The sequence below is a fragment of the Haliaeetus albicilla genome, chromosome 23 (assembly GCF_947461875.1).
Source record: "Haliaeetus albicilla chromosome 23, bHalAlb1.1, whole genome shotgun sequence".
In the NCBI taxonomy this organism is placed as follows: Eukaryota; Metazoa; Chordata; class Aves; order Accipitriformes; family Accipitridae; genus Haliaeetus; species Haliaeetus albicilla.
Window position 1 is genome coordinate 9,697,661 of NC_091505.1, and position 16,166 is coordinate 9,713,826.

Genomic DNA, 16,166 nt, shown 5'->3' on the forward strand with positions numbered 1-16,166 from the left:
GGTGTATGTATGTATGATGTATAGTCACCGCCAATGGCTACAGAAGAGAGTCGCGCTGCTCATTTTCCTCCCTCGTTACGGACTACTGCAAGGCCACGGCTGCGCTCCGAGGCACGCAGCTGGCCACGCACACCCACGCTCCGCTGAAGGCACCAGGACTCCGGGCAGGCGTCGGGTACACCCAGACACAGGCTGCGCTGCGGGAGTAGCAGACAAATTAGTCGTGTCGGTCCCACCGTTTTGCTGGGAAGGAATTGCCGAAGCCAGTGCCTAATGCAGTCACGGAGAAAGCGTCTCATCGGCTTCAGGCACAGTCAGTTGGGAGCAATGGGGAGGATGCTGTTGGTGGTGGGCAGGGATGTGGGAAAGTGTGGGGTGGATGGTCGGGGATCCAAGGTACAGCGTGCAGGCTGTGGGTGCTGGGATAGTTCACGAAGAAATCTGAAATGTCATCAACTAATGCTTGTTTGACTCCTACCTTTCATTCCTGCAGTGAAAGGCATTTAGCATCTGAGGTAGATGGTGGAACAAGAACTAAAAAAAAACCACCTACAGGCAAAGTCTAAGTGGATTATAACCACAAATACAGCTTTTATTCTGGAAGGCCGTGTTACCTGTAACCTTTAACCTGAACTGTGGTGGCTCTTAGAAATCGTGGATCACCTTGTAACTTTGCTAGGTATCACTGAAACTGATGCCAGGAAGCAAATCAATGACTTACAAGAACATTTTATTTCCCCGAATATGATCTTGTTGCAGATAAGTCAATCCTGCAATTTCTCTAATTCATTTACTAAGCTCCACCTTAAAGTGGGTTTGGTTTCTTCTCCCCATCAGACAGCTGTTCCAAATATCTTATTCCTTTGAAGAGCTGAAACCTCTTCAAATATCCAGCTCATACTTCATAGCCAACTTAGCTCTATTAAACTTTTGGCAAATGTATGGTCGTGTGGTCTTTGAAGACAACCATATTTAATATGACTCTGTGCAGCTCTTTTTCCTCAGAGGAAAGGTAATTTAACTTCCAGAGAGAATCTTGTACTTTAGCACCGATTTCTGATTCCCTGAGCAGATCAGGGAGTGTGTCTGTCCTGCCATGGGAACTTGGAGCTGTGGGTTTTTCTCTTTCATTTTTCTGTGAAGGATTCTAGTTGCTCTCAGGATGAACAAGAGCATACAAAATACTCCGCAGAGAGTGACAGGGCTGGGGCAGAACACGACACCTGTTCTATGGCAATAAAATTTGTAAAGGCAACAATTTCTTTAGCAGAGATGTGATGAGGTGCCGAGTTGAGAGAGTCTTGGCCAGTTGCAGTGGTCCATGAGTTTCTTTGCAGAAATGAAACTTACTTTTTACTCAACTTTATTCAGCTTAATTTTTTCTTCTTGCAAGCTGAATTCTATTCATCTAGACCTGGGTCTATCTGAGGGTCTGCATAACAAAGCAATGGCTTTCTTTTCCTTTGCTCTTAAAGTTCCTCTTTAGAGTCCCTTTTTATTGTATTGCCTCTTCTGAGCCCACCGTCCCTGTGGCCATCAATAAACCTTCATGAATTAACCTGTTGAGAGGAGGTATGGGAGAACCTTACGTTGCAGCTATAAGATTAAATGCTGCTGTTGAACCCTGGACAATTTTCTGCCACTAATCTTTTGGTCTGACTAATATAGCTAGATATACTATCCCAAACTTTCAGTGATGGAAATGATATCTAGATCTGGTAAGCAGAGAGGTAAGAAGACTGGGTGATAAATACACTAGGAAGAACTATCGTTGACCATGTATTTGGCAACTTTTTGAGGATACGTGTGATTTATAAATATCACCTCTAAAACCTATGGTAAGATAGTAAGGCTGCAAAATAACAGAATTGTATTTGACCCCTCACCCTCCAAACTTGTTATGTAGGAAACTTGCATATGAACGATTACAGAGATTATCTTCTTCCCATGCTAAGTTTAATGTCCATCACTTGAATGTCCAGTCTTCTTGTTTCTTTACCCACCCCATGGATATGGATTTGTAGGCCACATATAGTTAGTTGTATCTGTGAGGCCATTCATATAAGACTGTATAGTAATGTATGTACAATAGCAAGCAAAATTAAAGCTGCCCAGGGAAATATAATAGTAGTAAAGCATAATTTTTGCTTGCTTCTCTGGCAATCTAAAGTTTTTAGTACTGTTAACTTTTTGAGCAGGATTTTTCTTGTAAAGAAAACTGTGCCTATGCCCGTCAGAGCTCAGTCCGAGGCAGAGCCCTCTGCCCCATTGCAGAACTCTGCCTGAAAGTGGTGAATCTGCACCCGTAATGGCCATGGGGGACAGCCCATGAGGAGAAAGACATAACACAGACTTTGCCTGTATGATGACTTATGCAACTACTGAGAAAGCATCTGAGGATGCATGGCTATCAGAAGCTTAATTTTTCTTACTAGCTGATGATTTTGTTACTAGCTGCCTCGGAGATCCAACGTCTGCTTTCAGCAGGCTCTATTAGCTTGTGAGAAACTTTGTGGTTCTGGAGCTAGCTAGGGTTTCAACCCTCAGCTGAGAGCCAAGACGGCAAATCTTGCTCCCAAGTCCCCCAAGCAAATTCTTTAAGGTTTCATTCTACCTCATCTGACAGCTGTGGGGGAGGCATAACCTAGCCTTAAGTCAAGTGTTTCAAAGTCCATAAATTAATCCTTGCAAGCCTGCACTGAATTGCTATTATGCACACAACCTTGTGCGTAGTCAATGGTGAAGCTGGGAAGAAAACCCAGAAGCCGTAATTTCATGGCTGCGTTTCTGACCGTGTCTTTCTAGTCCAGCATGGGTCAGTGTCTCTCGGATTTCGGTGGTGGCTAAGCACATAAATATCACAGCTGATCTGGCCCTAACCCTGCAGTTCTTTGCCCCACTGATACCGTTGCCGAGAACAACCACTGTACTTTGGGAGCCAGTTACCAGTTTCCTGTAGGATGTCTTAAACTTCCCCGTACTTTTCTGAGAAGTTTTAATCTTGAGGGAATGTCTGGGTTTAGGAACATGCACAGCAGAACAACTGTGCTGTGAGGAATATGGTTTTAATCACAGTGAAACAATGCTTCTGCTAATTACTGGTATACTGTGTGATAGATGAGATCCTATGCTGTTTCCTCATTCAGACTATGTAACATCTTGTATTTTCTATTCCCTGCCAGAAGCCATCATATCTTTTTGAAATTCAGTTGAACAACTGCCCTTGCAAACAAAGAAGAGGTTAACAGATGATACTGTAGGCTGAAGGAACATTATGAGATTGAGGAAGGAAATACGAATCTTTCAGAATTATGAAGATCATGGCAAATAAACTCATAAAACAGGAGCTAACGCCATGTTGTTAGAAGATCTAATCATTTTCATTTTGAAACATTTCAGCACATTTACAAACTGTGGTCAGCTAAACACGCTGCTAAATCAATACCTGAAACACTTTTTAACTTTTTCAACTTGGTTCTTGCATCTGGCTTTTCTGGGGGAGGGGGCTGGTCTTTGAAAATTTACTGTAACGTAACATATATGAGGTGAGATGTGATGCATGGCTGAGGGGAGGATCAGACCAATAATCCATTGTAGGGATACATTATGGTTCTACAACCCACCATCCGTCTTTGTCAGGTGAGTATGCTTTAAATGGGAAGTGGTAGCCATTGGAACATGTAAGATTAATAGGTGATGTGTGTGTTAATCACAGGATCATAGATGTTGGGTTTGGAATGGTCTTTATAGATGGTTGAGTCAAATCACCAGGATCTCTTGCGGTTTATCCCAGGTATTTTTCCCTCAGAGAGTGCTAGCTGGCGTCAGCTGGAATGTGTCTGTTGATAATGCTTGGGCTGCTTCTCTCTTCAGACTGCTACGCTGTTGAATTACGGTTCTGTTGGAAAGTTTTTTCTTGTTATCTAATCTAAACTTGCCCTTCTTTAATTTAAAGCCATTACCTCTTGTAGTACATTGCACTTGGCCAACCTTAAATAAGTCTGTCTTCTCCTTTACATTATTTCCTCTCAAGTATTAATTACCTCCAACACTTCTCTTTATTTCTCTAAGCTATTTAGGTTAACTTCCCTTAACCTTTCTTCGAACCCTCCTCTCAAAGGTTACCGCTAGCTGACATATTGTCTTGAAAATGTTAACTGTTGCTAAAAGCACTTCTTATAGAGCACACTTCCTACCGAGCGTGCAGCCAGATAAATACGTGGTGACCTTTTTTCTAGGAGCTCTAGTGGACATAACATGGTCATGTAGGTGATTCTTAACTACTGACTTTCCCAGCAATGTACTTGGTGTTCTCTGCTTTTATTTGTAGGTGGAAATCAGGGTTAACTTGTAAGTAAAGGAGCTGACCTGAAAAGTACCCAATACAATTGCTCAAAACATACAGTGAAAAACCGAGAGAGGGTGTATGGCCTGGCGCTAAAATCTCAGTTGTGACCTTCTAGAGGACAAATTCTGTCCATTAATGCCTCAAGATTACTGAGGAAACACGGCACAGCACAGGGCTTAGTGCTGTGCACCCTTCTCTTTCAGGGGGTCTGAGAGACTTGCAGTCTTGGTTGGCTCTCAGAGGTGAGGGCTGAAACCCTCTCTGCGGTCAGGACACTTTGAAGTCAGTTGTGGTGGAAACTCAGTTGCATAACTGGGGTTTGCAACTGACGTGAGCTTGTGGACCCCAAAACATAGAATCGTAGAATGGTTTGGGTTGGAAGGGACCTTAATTAGTCAGGAAGCGAGGCTGCCCAGAAATCCCTTCACCTCTGTCCTGTCCTCGGCTTCTAATGCAGGGCGCTTCTGGAGGAAGTGCCATCAGGGTATTTCTGCTCATTTACCTTGGAGCTGGTTAGAATCTGGTCCTTAATCAAGAATCATTATGTCAGGAGGAAAAAGTTTTGCTGTACTAGTCTGAGCAAGGCACACGCAGATAGGAGAAATTATGTTATCCCTTTAACAATCTAGCCATTAAACTCCACACGGGAACATCTGTTTCCTTCATATTCTTCGCACAGGATGGGAGTTTTGCTCTCAAAGACAAGGAGCTTTGCCATCACATTGTATATTTTATTCTGTTCCCCTCTTTCACTTTTTCCAGAGGAGGTTGGAGGTGTTATTTGATTCCTGTCAGAAAAGAGCCCATCTCTTACAACCTAGGCTTCTTGTGTCGCCTTTGAGACCCTCCAGTGTTGCTTGTATCATCAGGGAATTAAAATGTTCAAATTGATGCAGACAAGATGAGAAAAGTCTGAGATTCTGGCAGAGTGTTTTTTGTTCACAGTTGCTCCCAGGCCAACAAAATTTGAGCACCCCTGTATTTAGGGGAGAGTAGAATTTGTGAGAAGCCACCTCCATCTCACACATGTATCCAGTTTGCTGGCTGACAAAAGCTGCCTATCTAGCGTGCCCAGTTTCTCCTGTGCCTGACAACAAGCTCCTCAGGATCTTGTTTTAGAAGCATACGAACGCTGGTAAAACTGAGGTTTGCTGAATTCTTGCCCAGAGCTCTTCTGACTCATCATCTGGTATACTCACATGTAACTCATTTTCCCAGCAAATCTTTACTCCAGACCTCAAAGAGGATACAGGAGTGAATGAAGAGTTACTGTTTCTTTTCTAAAAGTCTTTGTGGGAACAGATTCTTTCCTGTTTCTGTGGTCCTGATTGCATTCTCAAGCCTGGTGCTGCTCTTTGTGCTGTTTTAAATCCAGTACTTGAAAATGTTCCAGAATAAAGGGAAATCCTTGTAGCAGTTGTACAGCTGAAATGATCAGGTGACAGGTGATAATCTGGTGTAAAAAGGCAAATGAAGGTGTGCTTATGAATACGCCATTCTCTCAGGCAAGTGAGAAAAGCACCCTTTTTATTTTTATTTTTTTAAACTGTCATAAGTGCCACATTATAAAAGAACAATAAAAGGCAAATTCTGATCTTCAGGTCACTTTGCATGAAATGTTTTAACCTTGCAAGAGCTGCTGCCTTTTTCTGATAGAAGCCAACTGGCATTAGCTTCCAGTCAAAGATGAAGCGTGGAGAGGCTCTGTGATTGCCCAGGGCCTGGCTGGATTAGAGACGGTGTTTTCAGCTACCAGTTGTGAGCCTCGATCTCCTGTTGCTCTGGCGTTTCCTCCTTCCAACGTGTGTTATTCTTTGCAGTCGTGAACCACTGATCTCTGCTGGGGTAGTGTAATTTCTGGAAGGAATTCCCTAAAGAGAAGATTCAATTCTAATTTTGAATCCTAAGGCTGAAAATATCGTATATATTGGTGCTACTTGACTGCTGAACAATTTGTTATGCAGGAATAGCATAATGGAGCAAGGACACACTAACGAATATGCTGGTGAGGAATCCGGGAAAATCCTTTACTTCACCAAGCTGGGCAGAAGGCTGAGGAGTGAATTCTTTGTATCTGATAAATTGAGGCCACTCTCCCGCCCCATGGAGGAGATAGAAGAACCTTCTGCAGAACTAGTATTCCCAGGAAGCGTTGAGTGGTTGTGATGAGTGCATCTAGCTGTCTGTCTGGGCACTCGAGCCTCCACAGCAATATGGGTATGAAAGCAGCATACATTTGAAGTACAGCTCTATTTCCTGCTCGCTGGATTGCTCTCTGCAGAGAGGTAATTGGTGGAAATGCGGTGATCCTACTGTTATAATTCACATTCGATGCCTGCACCGCAGTAGCATTGTTTGGTAAAGGAACCTCCTTTGAAACATTCCCAGAACTCCAGATTTTGCAAACCTCTTGATGTCTGCCAACACACACACACTTTTAGTCCCACAGAAGCCAGAAATCACAGAATTGTGCAGAGACATCTCCAGAGGATCATCTTTGGCATTAAATGGGGCATGATTGTTCATACAGAATGTGAGAATGGGAAAAACAAATGTGGCACCCACTTGAATGGGTTGATTTATGATAGTAGAAGAGTTGGGAAGCACAAAGCTGCCTTCCGGGACCAGCTAATTTCATGTTTTAGTTGCTTGTAAATAAGCGAGTTTCAGATAAATGCACCCATCTAGCTGAGTGCACGTTTCATTACTGGGAGGATTAAGCTAGTTTAAAAGATTTAGGAGACTACTGCGCCAAGTTCATGTTTTTTAAGAGTGAGGACTGCCAAGCCCAGTGGGTGTAAGAGCTACTTTGGAAGCACTTTTATGAACTACTCCTGATGCATATCTTCAAAATATTTAAAGCAACACCTGTCATAGACCGTTCTCTCTTTATCCTCTCTTCATGCCAAGTAATGGCGCCACGTGGTTTCTACAACTGAAATAACTCTTGGAATACAACATTCTGCAGCTTGGTGTGCAGTATACATTGGCAGGACTTCTTTATTTTTTTTCCTTTTTTTCCCCTCTAGGATTACTGCGTATTGGGTATGAGTGCTAATAAACTGCTTGGGAGCCACTACTATCACTTTAATATGGATTTGGCATTGTAAGGGTATTAAAGCTATTCCATTATCAGCCTTGTGAATATAAAATGCCATGGACTTTTAAATATTTACATTACTGTGAGCTATAGGCCCAAAGGTATGAGGGGGCTGTATTCAGGCCTCCCATGATGGAGTCTCGGGCATAAAGAGGGATTTAGTCTCCTGACTATGCAGGATTATCACATCCTAGCTCCCTATATAATGAACAGAGAATAAGTGATTTTGTTGGCTAAGTTATGCATTTAGCAAATGATAATTTTTTTCCACTGATTTTAGAGGGAAGTGGGGTCTGAACAATAGGCTAAACCCTTCTTGTTATTCTGACTGCAGCTGCCTGAATAGCTTCTCACTTGGCATCTCGGAGTATGGGTCTGTACCAAGGTCAGACTGTGGAGAGCTTCATCTTGGGGTCCTGTGAGCCCAGGCTTCAGGTTGCTCTACCTGTTTCTCATCCAAAGAGTGCTTAACAAAATGGAAAGCCTTTACCGGGACAGTTATTCATACAAACGCCATCATGTTCTTCTAGGCATGTCTAACCATTTTAGCGAAGAATTATTTTTGTTGCTCTCTGTACCTGAAGGCTGCAGGCTGGGGGTAGCTGGCACAGCACGACGTCTCTTCCCTGTGCCGTGCAGAACCTCCATCGCCACAGAACACACTGCAGGCCATGTGAGCGGTAATATGTAAATCATCATTAGCAGATGTTTATTGTTTCTTTTCAGAAAATCAGATTTGACTAATCAGCCTAAGTGAAACATATGCTGAAATTAATTAAAGTTTGTTTTAAAATAATTTGCATGCTTATTGCTTTTAACTGATTGTAATTGGGGCTTTTGAATACTTTTTAACAAACAGAGTCACCTAGGTTGAGCTTTTCAAAGCACCAACTGGCATGTCGCCATACATCTTCCACTAATATTTTACTGGCTAAATGACCTGTATTGCACTGAGTTCCCAATCCCACTGTATCACAGAAAAAAGAAGAAATGTGTCATTGTTTCCTATTATGCCACGGTGGTTTTGTAATGAGTACAATTGCTGAGATATGTGTGCCATGATGAAAGATGTGATTACAGAGTAACTGAAGACAACAGTGCTTTTATGAATAATACACAGAGTTGACAGCATGCTTAAACATCGTGTGTGGTGTGAGGTCTCATTATTTTGGCGAGACCGCTCACCTGCAAACATAACTTCCAGCCACCTCTAGCATCCCCCCTGGACAACAAGGGGTACGTCAAGACTATCACAGAAGCCCATGGCTCAGGGTTGCCCTACAGGTAAGCTCCCTGACCAGCCACGCTGCGGAGGTGTTGTCTGACGCTCTGCTTTGAGCCTGGAGGGAGCCAGCTGGCTCTGCAGGCAGGGACATTTAGGGTGGGGAGGGACTGGCATCCTCTCAAGTTCTGCCCCAACAGGCAGCATGGCTCAACTGGCTCAACCCACTTGTCTCTGTGAATCCAGCAGAACAGCCAAAGGCAGCAGAAAACTTGCCAGAGCATACTGGTGTCTCGCTTGTACTCCCAGCCAAGATGCCTGGGTTCTACGTCTAGCGCTGCTGTTGACTTATTGCTTAATACTGGGCAACTCGCTTCTATTTTGCTCCCCACACTTTTCTAGCTGATGTCAATTTTTGGGTCCAAGAACTGTCTCTTTGATAACACCAGCTTGCACAATGGGGCTCTGAACAGGACGTGCTTTTAACTCTGGGCATCTCACTGGGAGCCAATGAAGCATGTGCTCCGGGCTTCACATGGGCTTCTTAATGGTCTCCAGGTGGAGATGAAGGTGTATGTTATGACCTATAACTTCCTAAATAGCCTGGGGCTGGCCTAGCCATGGTGCTGCCTTTCTCTTCATTGTGTCCTGCCATGGTAGGCAGAAGTGTGCTCCTTTATGGAAATAACAAGGTGACCAGCAGTCTGCAGCTGGTCTGTAGGAAGTGGTCCCTTTTCCCCCACCTCTGCTTCTTTGGTTTGAAATCATCTGAATTTGGTGACTGTCAAGAATGGCCCAGAAAACAAAGATGTGTTTGAGTGAATCTAGAGTGCCCGGGGCAAAAGGCTGTCTAGTCAACCAGCTGAGCTCCAGTGAAAGATCTTTCAGTAAGGTGGAAGTTAAATTTAATTGCAGTTCAATTTAATTGTATTTAGTCTCATACATCCAACAACCCTGATCTGGAAAATCTAAGCAGTTGTGAGGACTCTGGCTCCTTGTATGCTGAGTGGGCTCTTTGGTGGAGCTGTGTATCAGCATCCTGCCACTGATAAATACTGTTCATGCCAGCAGAGGATTTGTCTCACTAGCACTACTTACTCTGCAGTGGAGCTTGCAGGGTTAGTGCAGGACTTGGTTTGTTCTTTTCATTCATTAGCTCACTTAGATCTTCCTCAGACCACACTGAAGACAAGAGGCACTTATTAAGAGCAGCAGTTTGTTTCAAGTGCTTTCTCATAAGTTTTCAAATCTTCCTGCTATAATGTCACAGCATCACTGGCTCCTGTGATGGAGAATAACAGTGGTTCATTAGGCTCATAAATCCAAAAGGAAGAAAGACTCTCCTGGAGACATGAGTAGCTTTATAACAAACAGAGCAGCGGGAGAGCCTGCAAATTATCAGCCCAATGCTTTATAAGCATTTTATCATCAGTTGGGGGAAATTACAATAAAGAGCAATGAGTAAGTGAAACATAAACTATGGCATAAACATGCCCCGTGTTCCCCTCTGTCCACGTTTCATGTAAAAGGTTATTTGAAGTCATGGCACTAGAGTGAGAATCCAGGACAGCTTCAGAAGCTCTTCCTCATCCAGAGATTTGCCCAGGCTGGAAATTACACAGGTTTATATGTTATATGTACAAATTCCACCAGAAGAGAGAAAATACATGCAACATTTAACAATATCTCCCTCTATTATGCCAATGGAAGTGCTGCATGACAATGAGCTTGATGATGTTTACACCCTGTCCAAGAGTTTTGCCACTACCACATTTTTAAGTGCGCAGCTTTGATTTATGACTAATGATACTAAGATCCCAGCCTGTAAATTTTTACAGCAAGCAGACTTGAATTATGTGTTGAGTCTGCTGCACTGGATCAAAAATGTTCAAAATCCTCTCTGGGAAGATTTAAATGTATATGGTCTCTAAGCCATGGAAATATTGCTCTAATGTGCCTATGTGATTTTTAACAGATTGTGAGTTCAAATCCATTTATCAGCTGATGTATAATGAGTTTGGCAGGCCCTTACTACATTAAGTATAAGAAAAACTATGAGCATAATGATGTAGACTGAGGAGAATTTAATGAACAAATAAGTGACCTTCACGTTTATGTGTGATAAAGATTTCATGCCAAATTTTGCATAATATACGCTGGAAATAATGGGGTATTTATTAGATTTCTTCTCTCTTTTCTCCTCTTCTTCACACAACACATTTTTTGCGTAGCAGACCTGTGTCATCCATGGTATGTGATTGGGAAGAGTGGAGCTGACGTGCGGTGGCTAAACCTTTTAATTCTACCTGGGGGAATCTGACTGTACAAAATAAAGGAATAAGTCATCCAAGGCCTGCTTCAGGGTGGCAGCTCTGCTGGAGGTGAGCACAACGGTTGCCAGATGTACTGGGGTTCACCTTGGTGCCTCCACTGCCATAACTGCTTAACACTTCTGCAAAATTGTCACCCATTTTGATGTTTGAATATGTATTTAGGACCCTCATTACGGGCGCTTGTCTCTGTAAAATGCATCCCAGCATTCTGGCCTGAATCCCACTCATTTCATTGCATGGTGTTTGCTGACTAGTGACCACTAGTGACTGGCTCTAGTGCCTTTGGAGAAAGGAGGACTCTCCTTTGGCTTAGGAAATCTTGAGCTCAAGGATGTAGTTGAAGTTGGCTGGATCTGGGATTTGGTTTTAGGGCTGCTTTGAATGGTGAGCATGGAAGAGCAGGGTAAGGCTCCAAAGGTCTCCTCATCCTCCTGCCCTGTCATCTCTAGTTAAGCTCAACTGCTAACTGGTATTTAAAAGTCCCCTGCTCGCTTTATATGTCATACCCTGCATGGTAAGATCCTAGATGTTTTATCACCCCAGGCCAGGGCCCTGACTGCATGGGCTGCTGGACAGTCATGAAGGTGGGAGACCCACACGTCTGGGTGGCCCTTTGCGGTCTCTACCCAGTGCCCTCCACACCCCCACTCCCGAAAAGCCCTAGTGCTCTCAGCCGGGTCCAGCTCCACCTTCTACATCCAGACCGGGCTCCTCGAGAGCCATGTCTGGGTCCACCAGTTCAGACCAGCAGTAGCTTGTGTACAGGTGTGGGGCTGAAGAGCTGTTAGATCAGTAGGTGCTGTCTCCACAGCTCGTCCTGCCTCCCATGGGAGCAGCCGGTGCTGTAAGTCTGTCCCAGTGCACCAACTGGAGACCAGCAAGTGTGAAGGACAACCCACACCTTTCCTTGCCCCAGCTTCCACTTTTCCACAAAGGTGTCTGGTTGCTGCTGCCTGCCCACGTAAAGGCTGACAAATAGGTGACTTGCAACAATCTTATTTGCAACAGTGAGGCGGACTGGAAGGAAAAATAATAAGCTGTTTCTTGAGGCTGTGACATCGTACTTTCATTAAAAAGTGACCAATGCTGAGGATATTTCCACCAGAGGCAATGGGAGTTTTTGCTGAGGCAGTCCGACTTGGTGGGAAGGAGGGAATCGTAATCTGATCATTAAAAAGGGAACAGGGCAGAGGGGTAGCTTTCTGACAGAAACTGGTTGAGCCACGTGGTAGGAAAAACATTATCTTATTTATCATTTTTCCCCATCCTTTGTTTATGCAGGAGCAGAAAAACCTGACTTCATTTTTCTGTTTGAGATGATCTGTGGCTTTGCTGTGTGTCCTGTAACTCGGCAGGTATTACAAACTGTATTTCCAATTAATGAACTGAGTGAATAATTTATTTAATGTGTTAGACATGGCAGAAGGTACTGCAGCCAGTCACTGCTCATGAAGCTAATTGCTGCACTAAGAAAACAAATCTGTGCAAGTCCTCATTTCAAAGTTATTTCCAAGCATTAACTCAAAAGTTATTTCAATAACGAGGCCTCTTAAAAGAAGCATCACTTTTCACAGCACATTGCGTAGCTCTGTTGACCCTCAAGCACTGCTCAGCTGGATGAAGTGTAGTTCAAACAAAACTTTAACCGTAAAACTTGGGCAAGGAGGAGGCCGTGTAAAGTCTGTGATTCATTAGCAATTAGCAATATTGAAATGCAGTGAGAAGAGAAAGAATTGGTTCTGTGCAGAGATTTTTGAACCCCTGTTTGCTCAGAATTGTTTATGCTGAGGTTGTGGGCACTTAGGAGGTCTGAAAGTTGGATAGTCAAACAACCTAAGCAGGAGCAGCTTTGTGGCTATGATGAGCAATGGTTTAGAAACTTGCCTAAATACCAGGTTTTTTTCATTGCAGTTGCCAAATTTGAACGTGCAGTCAAATTCGCCATTGAGCCGAACTCTCCCCTCAGGCAGATGCCAGGATGTGTGTGGACCGCAGAGTGCTCTGTGTCGATCAGGGAATGGTCAGATTGCCTCTGTGAAACCTGTGCTGCCCTGACCCTCTGCAGATCCCTATTTTAAGGCATTTAAGTGGTGTTCTGGCTTTGTGTTAGTCTTCCACAGAAGGTGAGTTTCCCTGTCAGTAAGTGGGATTTGTGCTATCTCTTGTCTGATGCAAAAAAGATAAGAAGTATCATGGGATTTCTGAACCTCCTGTAAATGGAAACTGCCGGCCCTATCCCCCACTAAGCAATGTGGTCCGGATGATGAATAGGATGTATCACAGGCATAATTCCCCCTCTTTCTGTCCCATTTTCCTGAGATCTTACACAGACCTCCACCTACTTAAAGTCACTCTTGGCTTATCTTGGAGAGATTTTAGGGGTATTTCCCAAATCATTCCTTAACCTCCTAACTTGCTGAAAGAAATACCCACTTATGGAAGGGAAATCCTGAGGTAAATCAAGCTTTTCAGGAAACAGTCAGCAGATAACAGGTAACTGGAAAAGGATGGGCTGGTAGCCTGCTCCTGCTCACCGTAACTGTTCCTGGGAAGCGAGATGGAGAGATGAGCTTAGCTGCCTCCCTTTGCTCTGCGGCCAAGGGATGTGTCAGCCTTGGTATGAGCGAGTGCAACTCCATTAATTTCCATTTGCATTTGATTACACCAAGGCTGAAGTTGGTTCATGGTGTTTTATTGTATTCCTTTATTTGATTTTGTTTTATTTCTGCTTCCTATACCATAAAGCTGACCAGCTGAACCGTACAGCATGTAGCAATTTATGGTAAACCCTCCTTGTTCGACTCAGTAATGGATGGAAACAATTCTGAAGTTAATGGTATTAGTGAGGAAATACAGTCATTCTTAACCAATCTTGTAATGCCCTTTTGGAAAAATGATACTTAAGACTACTTTTATCATTCGATTTACAAGTCACAAATTTGTGCAAGAAACTTGACTTTTAAGTCAGTCACACACCTTATAAACTGAGCAGGGCCGGTTCACAAATGGTTTTACAGCTCCATACACTTCCCTGGAGGAGCCATCTCCTTCCTGCTGGCCAGACACATTGCCTTGAAACGGCTGCCAACTTTTTAAGAGTTCCTTTTTGGCTATATTCTTCTTTTCATAGCAGCATTCATGGCCCCAGCCCAGGTTCATAAGGAACAAAGTGTAAAATTAATCAATGGGTTGATGCACTGTTTAGAATAAAAACAGCCCAGTTTTGGCTGCATTTTCTGCCCCTCCAGCCAAAAGAGTGCATGTGTGTACATGAAATGTAATTTAGTTTTTCCTTTGCTGCCTGTTGATTTTCCTCTAATTCATTTTCCTTTTGCCTCTTATTGAGTCTCCTCTTGTCTGGGTAAGCTTAACCCTGTAGTGCCTGGTCTGTGCAGCTCACAGCAACCTGAGGGACCCTGTAGGTGGGCCCTGGGATGGTTACAGGCTTCATTAGCCCCTGGAAGGGATATGACGATATCCAGGAAAAGGACCATGTGAGCTCAGCAAGCCACAAGTGAAGCCTTTGGTAGGTAAAATCTACCTGGAGTTTTAACGACTTGTAAAGCCCTGAGAAAACCTCTCACTTGATATTTATTGCCTTGAATGTCTTCCAAATGAACTTTATCTAAAACGTAGCTCAGCCTTTTTGGAAGTGTGTGTGCCTTGGTTGAAGCCATTAATACACAAAGCTGTTCCTCCCCTCCACGGACAGAAACCACAACTTCTCAGTCACAATGGGATGTAACGTGAGGCTCTGTGTTACAGAGCTTTAGTGCATAAACATGCACATTCACACTTTAAAATAACACTAGAGATTGTTAATCAAACATCTTGAAGCAGAACGCAAGCCCATGTAGTGTCTGAAGCGAGAGGAGGGTTTAAGTGGGCCATCGGATAATTGCATACATTTCACAGATGCCAATGAGCCCTTTTCAGACAGGGGAAAGTTGACAACAGCTGTGTTGGTAACCTTAATTTCAGAAGTAGCTGGTCTGGGAAAAAGTTAGTCATATTGTAGGCACTGTCTACCGCCACTCAATCTTGTTTCTATCACTCTCAAAGTCATGTATTTTTAAAAATACCAAAAGCAATTTAAAAATACATCTAACAGTAATCACTTCATTGGAAACAACACACTGCAATAACATAAAACAGCAGCCACTTTCCTGTGAAGATTTATGAGACAGACTAGTTTTCTCACGACTTATGTTATTCCTGCCTTATTGTTTTGTCAGCATTGGATATGGAAAGTGGATGATATGTGAACACTCTCCAGCACTAGAAAGCTTCCGAGTTTTGATTAGGTAACAAAATTGAAAAAGTGAGTTTGCTCGCCCTGTTCAATCTCTGTGATTTAAATTTGGGTATAACAAAGATGCCAAAGCAGGGAGCTGCCCTCTCCCGAGCCCGCAAGACTGTGACTGTGGCTCTCGCAGATCCAGTCCGGAGCCTGATTCTGAATTTCCCCTGCTGGGTCTGGAAATCCAAATGGATTGTAAATGTCGGAGTCAGACACTGACTTCGCAGTACGACGAGAGGTAAAACGATAGCGGTGGCGAACAAATGGAGACATGGACATACTTCAGGGCAGGTAAAACCACGTTGAGACAGGCCTTGTGATCACATCGGTGGGGATGGCTCATGCTGTGTCCGAGGGAATTGGCTGTCCCGTGTTTGTGGGGGCTGACTGCTGCTGGCCCCTAGAAATCAACAACGTGAGAGGACGATGATAGGCCAGAAATGAGGAGCCTGGATGGAAAAAAATCCTCAGTAATTGAAGGAGGGAACTTACAGCCTGTGAAAGCCTGGGGAATTCAGCCCAGCGTCAGTCACTTTGGAGACAGAAGGTAACTGAGAGGCTGCTTGGTGGGACCCATGCTGCCAGCTTTCAGAGTGAAAACAGAAAGCTGATTTTTCAGCAGTTGCATGCGTACTTGGGGTTCAGTCCCCCGCCCATCCCATCGAACCGGAATATGTCTGCCCTGAATGTGGAGACAAAACCTGCTTTAGAGAGTCAGTATTACAAACATGCCTCTCATAGCTTGCACTTTCTCATACCAAACACCTGTTAAATCCTCAACAGTAATACAAAGAAGCAAACGCTATCTATGGCTTTTAAATCTAGACCAGTCATAAGAGTGAAATTTTATTCATACATATATT